The sequence below is a fragment of the Carlito syrichta genome, unplaced genomic scaffold (assembly GCF_000164805.1).
Source record: "Carlito syrichta isolate Samal-C Ts95f unplaced genomic scaffold, Tarsius_syrichta-2.0.1 Scaffold304247, whole genome shotgun sequence".
NCBI classification, from domain to species: Eukaryota; Metazoa; Chordata; class Mammalia; order Primates; family Tarsiidae; genus Carlito; species Carlito syrichta.
Genome location: NW_007248343.1, coordinates 119,928 through 126,198, shown reverse-complemented (window position 1 = coordinate 126,198; position 6,271 = coordinate 119,928).

Genomic DNA, 6,271 nt, shown 5'->3' with positions numbered 1-6,271 from the left:
GCTGAGGCGGAAGGATCACTGGAGCCCAGCAGGTCAAGGCTGCGGTGGCCAGAAGCGGTCACTGCACTCCAGTCTGGGCGACAGAGTGAGACTCCAACTCAAAAAAAAGAAAAGAAAACAAAAATGCCTGAATATAGTGACATTAGGTCTTTTGAAAGTACATTTACAGTAGTGTTGGGGACAGAAAAAAGATAGGAAAAATCATAAAAAGTTGAATGAGTGAGTATAAAAAAGAAACCTGCATATAGGATGGCATTTTTTAAATGTTTAGGAGTAAAGGAAAAAAAATATGGCAGTAATTCAGGGCCAGACTCGGTGGCTCAGCCTGTAATCCCAGCATTTTGGGAGGCTGAGGTGAGTGGATTGCCTGAGCCCGTGAGTTCGAGACCAGCCCGGGCAACTTGACGAGACCTTGTCTCTACAATGAATCAAAAATTAGCCAGGTGTGGTAGCGCATGCCTATAGTTCCAGCTACTTGGAAGGTTGAGGCAGAAGGATCGCCAGAGCCCAGCAAGTCGACACTGGGGTGGCCATAAGCGTACCACTGCACTCCAGCCTGGGTGACTCCAACTCAAAAAAAAAAAAAAAAAGATGGCAGTAATTCAAAAGATAGGAAGGATTTTATTTACTTTAGGCTACAGGAGAGCTCTGTATTTATAGTTCAAAATGAAGGATTCAATAGAGTAAAGGTGAAGATGCAAGCAAGAAAGATAACTGATAAAGTGAATACTAGAGAATATGATGGAGAAGAAAACTGACCCATGTGGATCCTGAAAGTTATTAAATAAAAGCAATAAAAACAGGGAGACAACAGATGGTAAGGACTTTGAAAAATTAGAAGCTGTGCAAAAATGGCAAAACAACAGCCTAGAGGGACAGTGAAAGACTAGAAACATGCTGATTGCTACCCTCCTTGTCCAAGGAGTTGCAGGATATTCAAGTTAGCAAAAATAGAAATAATAGCATTCATTACCCCTAAAAAGCCATGTTATGGTTAGGAGATAGAAGAAATATTGGAAGAAAAAAATTAAGAACCTAGGACTTTGCTCACATTTGTGCACAGGTTGTACCAGACTCAGTAGAAAGCAGCTAGTAATGGAATATTAAGAATGAGGTAGAAAGGGAGTTGAGCTTTACAATATTGAGGTGATAGCAGAAGATGGAACTTTGATGTAATTATCAATGGTAAAGATGAAGAAGGGTTAGCTAAAGAACTTTATGGCTGTAGAGAATGAAAGGATGAAGAGAAACATACAAAAAAGCACTGGCTACCATACACAATGAGCCTTCAGAACTAACTTGCTCTATATGTCAAGCGGGATTATCTTCAAAACCCACTTTCCCAGAAGCTAGATCCTGAAACATACTTTAATTTCATTTGTCAACCCCAGCAATTTGCTGAACTGTGCCAACTGTTTGTGTATGTTTGTTTTGAGTTGGAGTCTCACTCTGTCACCCAGCTGGAGTACAGTGGCACACTCATGGCCACCTAACCCTCGACTTGCTGGGCTCAGGCAATCCTACTTCGACCTTCCAAGTAGCTGGAACTACAGGCGCATGCCACCACCCCTGGCCAATTTTTTTATTTATTGTAGAGATGAGGTCTCACCAAGTTGTCCAGGCTGGCCTCAAACCCCTGGACTCAGGCAATCCTTTCGCCTCAGCCTCCCAAAATGCTGAGATTACAGGCTTGAGCCACCACATCCGGCCAACATTGTAAAATTTGTTTTTAATGAGGACTACAAAAGAATAGGAGGGGCTGGGCGCAGTGGTTCACGCCTGTAAACCCAGCACTTTGGGAGGTGGAGGCAACAGGACTGCCTCAGCTCAGGGGTACAAGACCAGCCTGAGCAACATGGCAAGACCTCATCTCTACAATAAATCACAAAATTAGCCAGGCATGGTGGCACACTACTGTAGTTCCAGCTACTTGGAAGGCTGAGGCAGAAGGATCACCTGAGCCCAGCAGGTCGAAGCTGTGGTGGCCTTGAGTATGCCACTGCACTCCAGCCTGGGTGACAAAATGAGAGTCTGACTCAAAAAAAAAAAAAAGAAAGAAAGAAGGAATATTATTCAAAAGATAAATGAATGCCCATATGACTAAAACTAGGGCTACATATCATTCTTGGTCTTTAAGCCCCCTTTGGACACGCAGCAGCCACGACGGAAAAGGACAGATAATACCAGTTAATATTTGAGTAGTAAGCCGGGCTTGGTGGCTCAGCCTGTAATCCCGCGCCTTTGGGAGGCTGAGGTGAGTGGATTGCCTGAGCCCACGGGTTCGAGACCCGCCTGGGCAGTGAGACCTCATCTCTACAATAAATAAAAAAATCAGCCGGGCGTGGTAGCGCATGCCTGTAATTCCGGCTACTTGGAAGGCTGAGGTGGAAGGATCGCGGGAGCCCAGCAGGTCGAGGGGTGGCCCGGGAGTGGCCACTGCACTCCAGTCTGGGTGACAGAGTGAGACTCCAACTCAAAAAAAAAAAACAAATATATTTGAGTAGCACTTCACTGATTTGAATTACTATCTAATCAATTATCTCAACTGACCCACTCTTATATTCTTTTTTTATTTAAAGAGCCAGGGTCTCAATCTATCACCCAAGCTGAAATGCAGTGGCATGATCATATATATCTCAACATAGCCTCAAACTCCCAGGTTCCTCTTGTCTCCTGAGTAGCTGAGACTACAGGCACATACCACAACACCAGGCTAATTTTTTTTTTTTTTTTTTTTGTAGAGATGGAGTCTTGCTATGTTGTTCAGACTAGTCACAAACTTCTGATTATAAGCAATCCTCCCGCCTCAGTCCCCCCCAAAGTGCTGAGATTACTGGCATGAGCCACCGCACCCAGCCTATTCCTATTTTTATGTTGCCTAATCCAAGGATAGAGTAGTAGAAAAAACATGGACTTTGAGGTAATTGATCCAGAATTTTAACTCTACCAGTCCCCCCAGGGACATTTCTGAAGCCTCTATAAGCTTCAATTTCCTCATCTGTAAAGTAGGAATAATAGTAACTATTCCGGCCAGGAGCGGTAGTTCAAGCCTGTAATCCCGGCACTTTGGGAGGCCAAGGTGAAGGGACTGCCTGAGCCCACAGGTTCAAGAACAGCCTAGGCAACTCAGCAAGACCTCATCTAAATCAAAAAATTAGCTGGGCATGGCAGCATACGCCTGTAGTTCCAGCTACTTGGAAGGCTGAGGCAGAAGGATCGCCTGAGCCCAGCAGGTCGACACTGGGATGGCTGTAGGCGCGCCATTGCACTCTAGCCTGGGCGACGGAGTAAGACTCAAAAAAAAAAAAAAAAAAAAAGTACCTATTTCATGTAAAAATTAAGTGTTAGTACATGGCAGGTACCTACTATACAACAGAGGCTTAAGAAATAGTAGATAATATACTCTACTATAACATGTTGCAATGACAGAAATCGAAGACTATTTAATATCATTATAAACCATCCAAGCTGAGCCACAGTTTACTACTATACTATTGTTAATACACACAGGACAAATTATGTTAAACAAAAAATATCATAAAATAGCCAGGCACGGTGGATCATGTCTCCCAGCATTTTGGGAGGCTGAGGTTGGAAGACCACTTCAGCAAGGAGTTTGAGATCTGCCTGCAACATAGTGAGATGTCATGACCAAACAACAAAAAAAAAAATCAAAAGATTAGCTGAGCGTGATGACACACGCCTCTAGTTCCAGCTACTTTAAAGGTTGAGGAGGGAAAATCGTTTCAGCCCAGGAGTTTGAAGTTGCAGTGAGCTGTGACCACTGCACTCCAGTCTGGGTGACAGAATGAGAACCTTAATCCAAAAAAAAAAAAAAAAAAATCATAAAACAAATGCATTCCAAAAATACCTCTCCACCTGACAGTTAACCTAACAATGATGGTATTTATTAGGGTATGATTTCTATAACTAGGAACTTGCAAAATATTTCATAGTTGGAAATGTACTGTATTATTTCCAAATGAGCACTTCCAAAATAAAAAAAAACCTTTTTACTTCCAGTTTAATTCTGGGGCAAAATTAGAGAATCTCAACATCTCTCAAATAAATAGAACTGCAAAAAGCATATTGATGTAAAGTAATGTAGTTACCAGAGAATTTGAGGGCAAAAGGACAGGCTGTCTTAACCCCTCACCCAATTTCAGTTAACTAATATCACAATGTTCTACCAATTCTACCAATCTCATAATCCTACAGTTATCTTTACACTTTCTTTCCTTCTTCTTTATATCAAGTCCTATCTCTTCCTTTGCCAAAACCTCTCCAATACATTCCTTCTTTTTTTTTCATTCCACTCATTAAATTCATGCCCCAATAGTGTTCACAACTGAATTTCTAAAAAAACCGTTAACTGATCTTCTTTCCAATAATCTATATAACACCTCCTGATTAATCTGTAATTCCAAGTTCATAAAATCACTGCTCAACTTACAAATGTTCAATGATTCCCAAATGCTAGAAAGATGAAGCCCAAATTCCTTAGTATATTCCCAAGGCTGCTTATAATATCAATGAGCATTACCCCACTAATCTTATGCCCTTCTTAGTCCATAACCTAAACTCTATTATTGAATCAGAAAAGTATTCTCAGGTCCAATCAATAATACAAGTTTATCCCAATCTCAGTATCTTTGTCCTTGCCTAGAAAACCATCTCCCTTCCTCTCTGCCTCTTCAACCTCTATCCATCTGTCATGGTAAAAACTCTAGTGAACCTCATCAAACTCATGAGCTTCTGCAAAGCAAAAGACACCACCAAGAGAGCAGGGAGACACTCCACAGAATGGGGAAAAATATCTGCCAACTGTATATCTGACAAAGGCCTAACATCTAGGATCTACAAGGAACCCAAACATGCCAAAAAGAGAAAAAACAAACAGGTCCATTAAAAGGTGGGCAAAAAGCCAGGCTTGGTGGCTCAGCCTGTAATCCCGCGCCTCTGGGAGGCTGAGGTGAGTGGATTGCTTGAGCCCGTGTGTTCGAGACCCACCTGGGCAACTTGGCGAGACCCCATCTCTACAATAAATCAAAATTAGCCAGGCTTGGTAGCACTTGCCTGTAGTTCCAGTTACTCGGAAGGCTGAGGCAGAAGGATCACCGGAGCCCAGCAGGTTGAGGCTGTGGTGGCCAGGAACGGCCACTGCACTCCAGTCTGGGTGACAGAGTGAGACTCCAGTTCAAAAAAGAACCCAAAAAAACAAAAGATGGGCAAAAGACATGAATAGACACTTCTCAAAAGAAGATATACGGGCAGCCAACAGACACAGGAAAAAATGCTCAGCTTTATCATCAGAGAAATGAAAATCAAAACCACATTGAGATAGCTCCTTAACCCCAGTAAGAACGGCCATCATTAATAAAACAATAACAGATGCTGGCGAGGAATATACCCAGAGTAACTCAAATTATTCTACAAAAAAGATACCTGCACACGCATGTTTGTTGCAGCTCTATTCACAACAGCAAAAACATGGAACCAACCATGCTGCCCATCGAAGTTGGACTGGATTAAAAAAATGTGGTACATATACACAATGGAATATTATGCAGCCATAAAGAAAAGAAGGACAAACATAAGGACTTTGCAGCAACTTTGGATGGATTTATTTTTTGCAGCAAACTTGGGATGGATTTAAAGTCTATCATACTCAGTGATCTATCACAGAAACAAAGAACAGAGTACCATATATTCTCACTCATAAGCGGAGCTTTAACAATTATCATAATACTATAAGAATGGAATTGGCAGTAGTGGGAAACTGCTGGGGAGGCATACTCATCAACAAGGGTACCTGCATAATGAACACTTGTATATCTAACCCTGAATTGTACCCCACATCTGTAAAATAATAATAAAAATAAAATAAAACAAAACTCTAGTGAAACTGCCTGTATAAGGCCCTCAAAGGCTACTTCAGCCCTTAGCCCCTCAGTTACCTTACTTATCTTGATAAACTACATGTTGTCAGTTCAATGTCAGCTAGTCACATAACAACAGACCTCCTTGAGCAGTCACTGGTCAGTGGCATTTTCACCAAATAATAATAAATTTTTCACAAGTCTAAATTATTCAACATGAAAAATTCCTTTAATCTGAGATGATGCCCTTTCTCTTACATGTTTTTATAAATGTTCCATCTATTATAAAATAGTAATATCAGAGGAAAAGGGTTTTTTAATTTTCATGTCCTCACTTAGAAAATAAAAAGCTCTTGAAATGTGACTGGTTTATGAAACTCATGTTCAGGAAC